Below are 14,354 nucleotides of genomic sequence, written 5' to 3' on the forward strand. Positions count from 1 at the left end.
GTAGCACCCCAGGTTGAAAACCAAAGCACCAAGGACAGTAAAACATGCTAACCATTCCTCAATGCAGAAGGTGGTTGAAAGTGAAGGTGAAAAGCTGCTACTCAAAAGGGATTATGCCAGTGTATTCACAATGCAAGCAACTACGAGGGGGGGGGGGGGCTGCTAACTGAGGGTTTGGACTAGTTATATTAAGCACAAGAGTGCTAAACATAATAGTATTGGGCAATCCATCAAGTCCATTATATACACCTACACTGTGCAATGAATATGGATAGTAAAGCAGTCTGAAGCTTGCAAAGACAACTTGCATTAAAGTACTATTTTTTTCTAAGGGTCCAGCATGCATTTTCCAAAGGGAATCCACAAACATGTATGCCAGATGTAAAGGGAAAATAGTTAACACCCTGGGACACCAGATGCTGCCTACTGGCACGAAGGACAGGATGCAGTACTGTATACTAGAAACTTAAAATGGATTATCCTCCCACCCTTTAAAGCAAAAAAAGGTAGAGAGAGCACAGTAACGGACAGTAAACAATGGAGAGGTACCAAAGCTGAAAGCAATGGAGAAGCCACAACATGAAGACTCAGAATAATTGGTGTGTCCCCCACACTTTTTTTGCTCTGCCAGAATTCCTGTGCTAAGAGTGCATGCAAGATCTAGGGACCTAAATTTTGTATGTGAAACAAAACACACTAGAGAGAAAGGTGTGTCCTACAGACTGCCCCTCTAATGAAACAGGCTTCCAATCCATGTGAAGCTGAGTTTGTCCATTACCCTGTTTTAAGCGCAACCTAGAACAGTAGATGGGGAACAGGAACCTTGCACTGGGCCTGGCACCCATGTCGTTTATGCATAGTGGCAGCTTATAAATGCCTGGCACTAAATATCCAATTTGGATACAGAATGGCATTCTTTTCAGGAAAACTTGGCTAGGCTTAGAAAGACCCCAACCTCCCATGGGTCATTACCTAGTAACAGTCTATGAATCAAGGAAAGAGGTAAAGGTATAAATGCAAGTCGGAGGCATTCAGAAAGATTTATACAGCTAAATGGGTTGAGTATACACAAAGGGCAGCTACATAGAGGCCAATTTATAACTGAACTTGAGACCATGTTCATTCTTCACAATTCTATATGCTAACCACACACGACCGTAATTAAGTGTCCATCCTTTTACATACTTAAGTGCAAACACACCAAAACTAACCTGTTAAAGAACATGTAACCAAACTTTTACAAGGTAATTCCCTCAAAAGAAAACAAACTACTAAATCTTACAAAAATAGTAACAAACTAAAAAAATAAAGATATACTTAACTATTTTAGCAGTTTAAGGAGCAAGGCCCAGTTTTCTTCAGGCAGACTTGTGACAAGTGCAAGACTTTATGGGACTTGTATACAGGAGAGACAAAACTTGAACTGAATAGGAAATGCATTCTCCCTGCTAAAAAAATAAAATATATTACAGCTATTGCATAAACATATGCTAGACAGTTTTTGCAATCAATACAAAGAATGAAAATAAAAAATACATGAATTACACAACAGGAAGTTAAACATACGTAAATGACATGCTTTTTTAAATGCTTAGTAGGGCACTACATGTATAATGGGTCTTTGATTAGAATAAACCCAAGACGAGCAGTGTGCAAAACAAAAAGTTATGTTCTTACCGTAGCGTTCCATCTGTGGCGTTCACCTTCATTCATTCATTACTGATGGGTGTCTGTTAAGTCCTCGGAACTGAGTCAGCCTTATAACAAGCTTGTGCCAGCCAAAAAACTCTTGAGCTAAGCTTTATCCGTAGTGCCCCTTCTCCCTGTTATCCCAGATAGAGTTTGCCTGTGACAAAGAAAGCAAAGGCATTTTCTGAGCAGGTCCCATCATTCGGGAAATGGACCAAATCCAGACCTCCAAGAGACCCTTGGAAGGGGGAGGAGGGTGGGACGTAAGGAATGAAAGAAATACAGATAGAACACTATGGTAAGAACATAACTTCTTTATCTGATGTTTATCTTCATTCATTCCTTACTGGTGGGACAAAGTCCCTAGCTACTTTATGCCCTGGGAGGCCCTTATGGAAGGACGTTCCTCAGCACCACTGAACCAAAGGATGCTCTCCTAAGGATGTTCGAGTACCACTGAACCAAAGGATGCGCTCCCTCTGGAGAGCGAATCCAATTTGTAATGAGTGATGAAGGTACGAGGGGTAGCCCAAGTTGCACCTACACAGATATCTATTGAAGCCCTAGAGTGAAAGGCTGCAGAAGTTGCCACTGATCTGGAGGAGTGTGCTTTGACTTTGCTCATTAGAGAAATTTGATGTTGGTAAACAAAACGCACACAATTTCTCAACCACTTAGATAAGGTCACTTTAGATACAGTTTTTCCAAATTTAGGACTTTAATAGGAAACTGGTCTGATTTACATAAAGATTTCTCTGTCCAGATAAAATTATAATGGTCTATGTAGATCCAGCAGATGAAGACAGTACTCTCCTTTGAGCAGTGGAAAATAGTGGCAGGTCAATGGTCTGGTTAAATGTCAATTCTGAAATAATTTGGGGCAGGAAAGAAGGGTTAGTCCAGCGTGATACTCTGTCCTTATGAAAGGTCACATAAGGACGCTTTATGCACAAGGCCTGACGCTCAGATAAGAGTCTTGCTGAGGCGATTGCTAATAAAAATAGGGATTTCCAGGATAAGAACTTTATATCGCAAATGGCAGCAGGTTCAGAAGGTAAGAGTCAGGGACTGCAGAACTAGTGTTAAACTCCAAGGTTCGATCAGTTCTTTGAATGGTGGTCCGATAAGAAAGACCCCCTTCAGGAAGGTTTTACAGAGACGATGGGAGATTGGGGAGTCGTCTTTAAATCCATTATGGAAGTTTGAGACAGCAGCCAAATGTTCTCTAATGGTGGAGGCTGCTGCTCCTGAATGAAGACCTGACCATCCAAAACCACACTAACAGGAGCTGAGCAAGAGTCTCATTCTCTGCTGGGACCAAAAAAGGATTCTCTTCCACTTGCTAAGATAGTTTTTCCTGGTAGATGGTTTATGCGAAGCCAGAAGAATGTTGCGTACCGGTGAGGTAAGGTTATTCGACCTGGCAATTACTGAAAGTGGTGAAACCAAGCTGTCAGCCTGAGATTGGATACATTTGGGTCAATGAACCCCTGCAGTTGTGAGATTAATTCCAGAGTTGGATCCAGAATCCATGATTGGCTAACAGGTGAGGCCAAAGGAAGAGAAACCAGACTTGTTGGGGCCAGCAAGGTGCAATGAAGATTACTATGCTTCTCAGCCAAAGGGCCTTCTTTAGAAATTGTGGGATCAGGGGAAGGGGAGGGAAAGCATACAGAAGTCCCGTGGGCCAAGAGTGTATTAGTGTCCCTCGGGGACTCCCCCTACAAGGGAATTAGGACAAAGTAGCTGCTGCATTTGTGATTTGCAGGAGGCGCGAATAGGTCACAGCAAGGCTGGCCCCAGCGGCTGAAGATCTTCACTGCTATAGTTGAATTGAGGGACCACTCATGAGGCAGGAAGATACATTTTCTCAGTCTGTCTGTAATCATGTTGGAATTCTTGGAAATGTACGTTGCTATCAGAAAGCACTTGGAAGCTATTGCCAAATTATCATGGTCTCTCAACACAACAGGTAGGACATGGTTTCCCCTTGTTTGTTGATGCATCAGACCACTGACATGTCTGACTGAACTGCCCCTGATGGGAGAACACATTGGAATGCTTCCAACGCTAGCAGCACTGCCCTCAGTGCTAAAACAATGATATGCAGGTTGGCCTCCATGGCTGACCAAGTGCCTTGGACAGTCTTCCCCTGAAAATGCCCCCCACCCTATGAAGGGAAGCATCTGTGGTCACTGTGGCCTTGGGCTGAGATGGGGAGAAAGGGAGACTCCATAAATCTTTTGCTGGCTTCATCCACCAAGTTAAATCTTGTTTGCATCGCTTTGTTATGCAGATCTGAAAAGGACATGGGGGCCAGTGTACTAGCAGGAGCCACTGAAGAAATCACATGTGTAGCCTCGCTAGGGGAACTATTGTAATTGATGCTGCCATTGATCCTAAAAGTTGAACAGCTTGAACTGGAACCTTGTCTTGACAGTGAGTATCACCCAGAGTTGGGTCCTCAGTCTATCTAATCTGTGTTCTGGCAGAAAGACTAGGCAAGATTGGGCAACGAAAATTGTTCCTATAAACTCCAAGGTTTGATAAGGGGTCAACTTGCATTTCTCCTGGTTTAGAGAGATTCCTAGCTATTTTGCTAGTTCTAGAGTGCAGTTAACGGTTGCAAACCAGTAGATGCTTGGTGGGGGCGGTAAGACCAATCGTCTAAAGTATGGAAACACTCGATCCTTGCAGTCTCAAGTGAGCTGTTACCACTGCCATGCATTTGGTGAACACACTGGGGGCTGTAGAGAGTCCAAAGGGCAGCGCCCAGAACTGGTAATGACTGGCTACCAGCCGGAAGCAAAGAAATCTTAAGGAGCATTTGTCCATTTTTATGTGGTAATATGCATCCTGAAGATCTACTGAGTACATCCAATAATCTTTCTCCAGGAAGGGTAGGACAGACTGAACCATGCCCATCTGGAATTTTGGTTTGGTTGACAAATTTTGTTCAGAAGAATGCTGAGATCCAAAATTTATCTCCGGTCCCCAGTGTTTTTTGGTACTAAAAAGAACATAGAGTAAAATCCGGATCCTATTTGGTCTGGTGGGACTACCTGGATGACTGACCGCTTTCGTATTTCTTGAGCTGCTGCTTCCCTTTGACTGGGTGTAATGTCAGGAATACGTCTTAATGGATTTGGACAAATATTGAAGGGTATGTGATAACCTCTGGCTATTATATTCTGCACCCAAGAATCTGTGGTAGTCTGCCAGGCAGGGTGGTAGAGAGAGAGAGTAACGCCCCCCCCCCCAACTGCTTCCAGAGAAAAGCAATTGAGCCGCTCCTGAGGAGCGCTGGTAGGGCTGACCAGAAAAAGAAGCCCTGGATCCCTGACTATGCAGATCCCCACTGCCTCTGTAGGGGAGTCTTCCAGATGAGCCACCCCATCTGCCCTGGAGAGTAAACTCGCCATGTACGTCACGGAAAAGACCCTGGGATATCTTGTGCCACATCTTTCCAATCCGGATTCCTAGATTATGATCACTTGAGGGGGTGGAAAAACATACATCCACGGCAGACAGGGTCTTACCATCCTTCTCACACCTGGCTAGCATGTCTTTCACTTTTGGGCCAAAAATGGAAGACTCTTCCCACTGGAGCGTTAAGGAAGACTTAAAAGGGTCCACAAAGGAGCATGCAGGCGTGACGTCTCATGACAATGCCTGAACACGCAGCTCTAGCCACCTCTTCGGTAGCATGACAGATTAATCACATGGACGAGTTGGATACAGATTCTACGGTCACAAGCTGCAAAGCAACTTTGTCCCATACCTAGTCAGAAACTGCTCCTGCTAAGGTTCCAGAGAGTTCCGAGATTAGGTCTCTGAAGCCTAGTGAAGTGGGCCAAGTAATTCATGAACTGAATGGCAAAGGTCAAGGAGGTAAACTCTCTTCCCTAACCTGTCTATCACCAGAGACTCCCCTGTTTCAGTAGTGGACAGTCTGGCTCTCCTCAGCAAGCTCTTTACTAGTGGCTGACGCCGCCACCACCATAGTGTCTACTGGTAGGCCTTTGGACCAGTGTGGGCTTCCTTCAGGCAAAATAAAACTGTCTAGTCTCCAGGGGATTGGGTCAATAGTATCAGGACTCTCCCATGTGCTGCACAATGAGTTGGACTAATTCATCGGCAGGCGGGGTCACCAAAGAAAGAGGAGGGTAGAGTACAAAAAGGATGCAAAAATACAGACCTCAGAAGGGTTGGTGGGCTTCCAGTCTCCCCGGTGCTTTAAAATTTCCAAACTGTCTCCAAAGGAGACATCCTTGGGGGCAACCGTGGGGACCCCTCCCTTTCATCATAGTCTGCATCGTCGGTGAGTGACTCCTCGTGGGGGTCCACGTACTTCCTCTAGCATGATCTCTTACATGGTACCTCTTCAGTGGGGGCTTTTGACGAGGACTCCTAAGAGAGGGCACCCCTGCTTTAGGGTATCGAGGTTCTTGTGCTCGATGTCCCGATGAGGTGGCCCGTGTCCACTGCAGTTCAGAGAGAGGACATATCCGGCATTCTGACAGACGGTTTTGCCTACAGAGGCAAGGGCCCTCTCCATCACTTGGAAAGCTGGCCAGCCTAAAGAGGGATGGGAAGCCGGAATGGACGACAACCACTGAACTGGGGTTACACCCCACTCAGACTGGCCCACTCCCAGGGAAGGAGCTCCAAGAGGACTTGGTACTGACAAGACTCCCGGGATCCACAGTAGACTGCACTGTAAAAAAAAAAAAAAAGGTGCTGTACTAGGGGTCATGGTGCCTGCCATCCAGTCACAATCCTGAGGATGGCTAGGCTCCAAGCGATCCAAAGACCAAAGGATCTGCTCCAGAACCACGTTGAGGTCCATCAGTGGAACCGGAGTGAGAACCAAAATAGGTGCCTGTGTAGATTGCTTCGATACCTGCAAGGAGGTCAAAGGAGAATATACAGGAGTCTGTGGAGAAAAACTCCCAAGTCAGTTGGGAGGGGAGTTATGGGAGGGGAGTTATGGAAGGTGTTGAAATCCCTCTGGCCATCAGCAGATGATCCACAAGACGCACCACATCCAATTCAGAGAGGCTCCTGGAAGCTCGGGTTGATATCCCCGACAGAGAACCAGCCTTTCCAAATAAAGGGCTATATTGCTGCCTAAAGAAACTATCTACCATGAGAGACATCAGGTCCAAGCAGGATCTCCTACTGGCGCCGTAGTTTCAAGACCATTAACATGTACAGGGGTGGGGGAAGTGACCACTGCTGGATTTACTATTGTTGGTTCCAAATAGGATGGAAATGAAGTGCAAGTTGAAGGCATATTCGATGCAGCAAATACTGTCGGTGCCAGGGTGAAAATTATTGAAGACTGCACCAAAGTGGATACATGCAGCTTCGGAACAAAGGATGGCACCAGAGGGCGGTTGAGGCCACGGAGCCGAAGTAGTTGGTGCCAGTCTCAGAATTTCTGGTCTAGGTTCAGACTTCCCAACACCAGAAAGAGGTGAAGGAACAGAGTGGCTTCTTTGTAAACAGCCTCTGAGAAAGGTGTTTTTAATAGGTCCTTAAGTTTTTCCTCTCATTAAGGGTACGAGAACTGAACCTTCTACAAATGTCACAAGGTGTTTGAATAGACAGATGTGGGACACCCAGAAAACAGACAAAAGAAACAGTGTCTGAATTAGGCATTTTGCGACCGCATTAGTCGCATCGTTTGAATCCTGTTGTCCCTTTCTTCTCAGACATGGCAGGGAACAACTTTAGCAAATCATTTATCTGGAATCAACAAAATACAGCAGAAATACAATACCTATGCAAACTCTAAATATAAAACAGAAAAGCTTTTTTTTTTATTTTAAAGAAGGCAGGAAAGAATACCAGTAATGGTATGTAGACTACCTCAAGAGGTAATGGGAAGAAAGAAGAGCGAGGGAAGGCCTGTAAGAATGATTGTACTAAGATTATAGAGTTGGTAAGGAGGCAAGAAAAATTTTACTCAATAGGGGTAAAAGTTTAGTGATTACTAAAAGGTATTGCAAGAGCAAAGGAAAGAAATTCTATGGAAAAAATTTCAGAATATTAATTTTTATAGTACTAAGCTGAGAGCTGGCTTGACACGTCTTGATGGCTACGTGGCAAATGAGATCCGAGGTAACAGAGAACGGCACTATAGGTAAAGCTTAGCTCGAGAGTTTTTTGGCTGGCACAAGCTTTTTATAAGGGCAACTCTGTTCCGAGGACGAAACAGACACCCATCAGTAAAGAATGAAGGTAGATGAACATCAGATTAAGCTCAAACACTAACTTCTCAAACGCATTGGATTTAGATGGGATGGTGAAAAAGCTTACTGAATAACCCAGCAGCTTCTGCATACATGCCTGCAATTAAAGCCTGCACTGTTCTAGTAGAGTTTTAAATGCATACAAAGGCCTAAAGACTGCCACTTGGACTTAGCAGCACAAAGTACAATTGGTAAGCCACTTGTATACAAATTATAAACCGCAAGACCTTCCTTTCCCTGTTGAAAGGCAAGCATCTGGTTGTCATTTTCCTCAACTCAAAACACTCACGACCTGCCAGTTAAACACACAAGCTTTCACTCTCCATGATTCTATCACAGCAAAGGAGTTTTCAAGAAACCATCTACCTTCAGAAGGAACCATGGTTTTATCCTGAAGATAAAAACACCACTTACACCTGCCCAGTTCTTAAAACACACACAAAAAAAGAAGAAAAAAAGAAAGCTGCCAAACCATCTTTCCTTTTACACTGACCGTGGATCCTTTCCATATCTTCGATGACAAATTTTCAGTCTTCCTTTCCAACTTACATAACCTGGCCCACAGAACTTCATGATAACAGAATAGTGGGATGGAACTAACTATTAAGCCTTACCTTTTCACCTTCAATATGTACATTAACTCTTGATATACATTTTCAATAGTACAGCTACAGTAGCTATCCCTTTTCAACAGACATACAATTTTCTGAAATCAATGTTACACTACTTCTGAATTTGTAACCAGTTTTTCTATTTTGAAATGTCTTCAAACTCATAAAAAACTCTTAAGCAATGTTGCAGTTTTGTGCCTAAAGTTTGCATCATCTCCTTGCAACTATGTGAACCTCCTTTTCAATTTTTTTTTGCCTTGCCTAAACATTTCTACACTAGCATTATGCCTATGGAAGCCACTTAAAATTTGCTTATTAACTAAATATCTTTTGAAGTACAGAGTGTTGTATCTGGATAATTAACTACCATGAATTAAGAAAAAAACTAAGGCCAAAATCATAACTGAAGCTACGCAAGTCAAGACCATCTGCAAAAACCTATACAGAAAGTACTGGGCATCACATCTCCTAAACTGAGAAAGGTTTCCTGTTAAGACACACAAGCCTGCTCAATGTAAGGCTTGCTATCTAGCAACGTCATCCCAAAGACTCACCTGACCAATTGGGCAAAATAAGCCTGGTTTCTGATGTAGACTGCTTGAAGGGAAGCAACCTGCTGCAATAGCCACTGGAAAAGTACAGTTTTGTACCTACCATAAATGTAGATGTCCGATAGATATGCAACTGCAGTCATAACATATGGGTTGTCCTGCCTCAGGCAGCCCTCGGTCGGCCGGATTCCAAAGTCTGGGTCCGATGTCGGCTGATGTCGCATTTCTCTCCGACGTCAGAGTGGCTAGAGTACATAAGCATCAGCCGACGCCATCTTCTTCAGTCTTTCTTGCCGCGCGGTGCCCGAAGCAGAAGCAGTTTGCAAGTGTTTCTTGCCCCAGATGCCAGGTGCCCTCCAAGGAAGGCTGTAATCAAATTGGAAGATAAAACAGGTTTCCAGACAAATAAATAAGCAATAAAAAGATACACCATAACAGATATCCCCAGCTAAGGGTAACAGGGATAGGAGTGGACCCAAGGCATAGAGGGGAAGGAGGGAGGGAAAACCCGACTGCAGTTGCATATCTATCGGACATCTACATTTATGGTAGGTACAAAACTGTACTATGCCCTTCAAGAATGCAACTGCAGTCATAACATATGGGTTGAATACCATAGCTTAGCTGGGGGAGGTGGAATGCTCTAAGAAAAGGATGGTGTAGCTACCAATCCTTGCAGGACTGCAGAAGCAAAGCCTGCTCTGGATCTGGAATATAGAGGAAGGTTGTAGTGTTTGGAAAATGTATGCACGGAGCTCCATGTAGCAGCTTCTAGAATGTCTTTTGTAGGCACTCCTCTTAAGAATGCTGTAGAGGTGGCTGTAGCTCTGGTGGAGTGTGGTCTGACATTGGCTGGCACACACTTTCCATGGAAGGAATAACAGAATCTGATGCAATGTCCAATCCATTTTGAAATTGTCTGTTTTGAAATTGCTTTTCCTTGTACTCCAGGGGCGTAAGCTACAAAAAGTTGATCAGACTTCCTACTGGTCTTGGTTCTGTCCAGGTAGTAGCGAAGCTGTCTGTGAATGTCCAAGGTATGCAACAGTCTTTCCCCTTTGTTGTCAGGATTGGGAAAGAAAGTAGGCAGGTGAATTGCTTGATTTAAAGAGACCCTAGATACCACTTTTGGGAGAAAGGTAGGGTTGGTTCGTAAGGATACCCTGTCTCTGTGAAAAGTTATGAACGGTGGTATAGCCATTAGGGCCTGTAATTCCGAAACCCTTCTTGCTGAGGTAATGGCCAACAGGAAAGCTGTCTTCCAGGAAAGAAATTGTAACTCCACAGAAGCTGCTGGCTCAAAGGGAGGTAGAGTCAATTTTTCTAGGACAAAGTTGAGGTCCCAAGCTGGTACTGGTGCCTTTCATGGGGGCTTTATATTCTTGATTCCTCTAAGAAATTGCCTTAACAAAGGATGTGAAAACACAGGTGGATCAGTGTTGTATCTAGCTGAGATAGCTGAAGCATGTATTTGTATAGAGGAGTATGAGAGTCCATTATGTAGCATATCTGCCAAATATTCCAGGATGAGTGGGATGCTCAAAAGTGATGCATTGTGGCCCTTGGTGGTATTCCAAATGCTGAATCTCTTCCATTTGGCTGAGTAAACCTTTCTGGTGGATGGTCGGCGGGCTTCTGTCAGTATAAACTCTTCGGCACAAACTGTAGTGATAGTATCAGTTCTTGGTCTTAAACTGAATTTTATGAAACTCTCGACCATTACATTTGTAATATTTTGTAAACAACTTGCAGTATCTCAGTAACCACTCCAGTTACACACAAGCAGCATTTTATTCATCTAGCTGAGAGCTTCTTTGAGGATAAGGTTCTTTTACTTGGTTGGTGAGATTTACAAATGTTGTTTGTATAAATATTCTAAAAACAGCCGATGCCTATTTACCTGCACTACACGGAGGTCAAATAATGCAGTTGACTTTGCCACTAAGCTTTAAAATGAAATATTTTAAAGCCTTGTATGTAGCATGGTTTTGGAGTTGATGCAGATATGAGCAAGCAATGTTTGACTGACTCCCACGTGAGTCTGTAGGAGTCAACTGCCAATGCACCTGGGGGCGTCACTCAGATTTAACGAGTTAAAGTTGATTAAATAAAAGGCTTTGTGTAAGCATGAATTTTCTGAAGGGTATAAAGCCTGAAATTCAGTCCTGGCACTTTCTTTAATTTGCCAGAACACCAAGTTTATGAAAAACAGACCAAATGTGAGGCAAATCTGGACATTCTGCAAAATATCTGTACAGTTGGATTCAGTTGGCCTTGTTTTTTGAAGCAAGAACTTAGCATGCCATGTCCTAGTTTTTGAGGTGGTGTAGCTTTGGGGCTGGCTCTTTTTGAAGCTAGGGAGTCTGTGTGCTCTCTTGTTTGGTTTTCATCTTTGTATTCAGATTTGATTTGCAGCAGTCTGTGCATACAGTAAACTGTTAACCAGAATACTGCCAGAAGGAAAAAAAGGCAAAGAAATGCAGAACACTTCATGTGGTGCAACCTACCTTATGTTTTTTAGAGTTTTTAAAAAGGAAGATTGGAATAAATTCTCCCTCTCCCCAACCTAAGAACAAGTCAAACCAAACAAATGGTACAGAGTACAGGATTAGTTATGCCTATTTTTAATAGGAACACTGAAGCAACCAGAAACTGCGGTGTGTTGGTATCTACCAATCCCCATGGGTGCTGGTTAACTGAGTTAACTGTATACAACTTCTGAGACTTGCTACTGACAACTGGAAATCTGATTTAGAATCAGAGCAGCACAGTGTTGGCAATGGGTTGTAAAGGAACTTCATACTAAATAGCTGTATCCTGAACCGAAACTCCTTTGCTATGCTTAACATAGCACATTTTCAGGTGTTTGTCTAGTTATTGGTGGATGAAGACCTGAAAGCTTGTGCTTACATAAATGCCTTCTTTGCAACCCACAACTGCTTTGTGTGTATAAGTTGTGTTACTAAATGGAAGGTACAAAAGCTTATATAATCTGTTTAGGAAGACTGAGAATGCAATTACTATATGGAAGGCTTAAGGTTTTCTATTGTGGGAATGGAAGTGGGTGCTAGACTAATGGGGGGGGGGCGGGGTTTTTAAGATGACTTGTATTCTATTCCACTATTTCAAAAGTAAAGTTGGTGCACCCCTTATCAGGGTTATGCAATTAAAATCTGGTGTGATTGCTTTGTTGCAATGTTGGCATGGAAGTGAGAGCCGCTCCTCTCGAGCACATATAGTGTACTTGACATGTTAGCACTTCGCTATCATTGCAAGAAAATCCTCCTGGGGGATCTTCTGACTTCTGCAGTTTGTTCTGGAATGCGGTGAGATGAAAACTAAATGTTTTGGGGCCATGCTTTGGTTTAGTTGAATTTCACTGATTCAAAATACCTTCTATGCTGTCTCATACCAATTCCAATAATGTGATGAAATGGGGGGGGGGGGGTCTATCATAGATGAGTAGAGAGAAAGCACTTGTTGCCACAAGGTGCTTGAATATGGCTAAGGCATTAGTGCCCCAGTCCTCCCTGTCTTCATGATGCCTTTTACATTTTTTACCAGGAGAGTCCAACTGGGCTTAACCCTTTTCAGCGGAGGCCTGGGGGGAAGCTCCATTGTTAGTAAACTACTTTTTTAAAAAAACCTAGTACAATAAAGAAAAAAATAGCAAGACATTCAGAATTCTAAAGACTAGAACAGAATAAATGGGTCAAGTGGGAGACGAGAACAGTCATGTATAGCAGTGCGTCTATAAGACTGTTAAAGTAGTAGCAGGTCGTAACACTGTATACAATCTACAAGTAGCCTAGCAAACTGAAGACTGAAAATCTGAGGTATTGACAGGGAGAGAAAAAAACAAGGTAGTAGTCGTATGGCTTAAATTCAATGCTCATTACGTATGCAGTTACAATTTTAAAATTGGCTAGTTCATGGTTTGGGCTACCCATGCCCCCAGTACATGTACGAGTCCAGGAATTGGTGAGGTGGGCTTTAATGTGATACTTGAGGTATTTTAAGCTAGTTATAATTCTGATTTCAAGAGATAGGGCATGCCACAGTTTAGCAATGTAGTACGAGTATAGGGGATCACCTGAGCTATTTTTACTCCTGGTTACTTCAACTGGAGCTTTATTAGTGGATCTTGGTGGACGGATATTTTGTATTGGGATTGAGGGTGGGGGGCCAATGTAAGAGTATAGGGGGTCACCTGACCTGGTTACTTCAATTGGAGCTTTTAGTGGATCTTGGTGGACTGATACTTTGTATTGGGATTGAGGGTGGGGGGCCTTGTAGAACTGGTTATCAGTTTTATAGTACATTTGGTGTGCAGTAGGTAGTTCTAACAAAGATAGTTGTCTTGGGGCATTACAATGACTGCTAGTGGCAAATACTTTATAGCAGACATCTAGCTTGCTTGGGTCTGATTTGGAGAGGTTAGTAAGGATGGATGAGGAGTAAAGTTGACAGAAGGTAGAGTTCTGGCTGTGGTTATTCTGGAGTTTGTGGTTAGTTTTTGCGTCTGTACAAGGTTACCGGTTTTCTTGTGCACTTTTTACAGTCTGGGCAATGTAAGCCGAACTTCAGATTTTGACCGGTAACACCAAGAAGTTGGGTGGATGGTAAAGTGGATTGACTATTGAATTTAGTGGAGTGGAAGAGCATACGGACCCTTGTAATTACCGCCCCATAAGCTTAACAAGTCTAGTCTGCAAAGCTATGGAGAGGATCATAATGGAGCTCATAAACAAAGATATAGGGGACTTGCAGACATTGGACCCGACCCAGTTTGGCTTTGTCAAGGGAAGATCATGCCTTTTGAACTTGGTCGACTTCTTCGAAACAGTCACCAAGGCCATTGATGAGGGAAAGGCAGTCCATACAGCCTACCTTGACCTTGCAAAGGCTTTCGACACAATACCCCACTCGGGTATTGTAGAAAAACTTACCAGCTTAAATGTAAACCCATATGTCACAAGATGGGTTGCAAACTGGCTTAAGGACAGAACCCATAGGGTTAGAGTTGCTGGCGCTATGTCAGACTCCAAGCCGGTCACAAGTGGTGTTCCACAGGGCTCGGTCCTTGGCCCCCTATTGTTTGGCATCTACTTCTCAGAAGTACAGGCCAACATGGGAGGACTTTGGCTGACAAAGTTTGCAGACGACTGCAAACTGGGCGCCATAGTGGAAAGTGCATCGGACACGGATATCCTTCAGAAGGGACTCCCGGAAACAGCTGGTGCCAG

General features: G+C 43.6%; 1 protein-coding gene across 9 annotated transcripts in view; it reads right to left on the reverse strand.

Annotated features, from left to right (window-relative positions):
* Positions 1 to 14,354, reverse strand: part of LOC122799480 (N-lysine methyltransferase KMT5A-like) — an 882,477-nt gene that overhangs the window by 650,670 nt on the left and 217,453 nt on the right. For all 9 annotated transcript variants that reach the window (XM_044068570.1, XM_044068567.1, XM_044068572.1 and 6 more), the window contains exon 2: positions 1,323 to 1,448. The gene's annotated coding sequence lies outside the window, so the exon portion shown is untranslated. The remainder of the gene's footprint in view (positions 1 to 1,322; positions 1,449 to 14,354) is intronic.

This window comes from Protopterus annectens, chromosome 4.part0 (assembly GCF_019279795.1).
Source record: "Protopterus annectens isolate FY-2018-M chromosome 4.part0, PAN1.0, whole genome shotgun sequence".
NCBI classification, from domain to species: Eukaryota; Metazoa; Chordata; order Ceratodontiformes; family Protopteridae; genus Protopterus; species Protopterus annectens.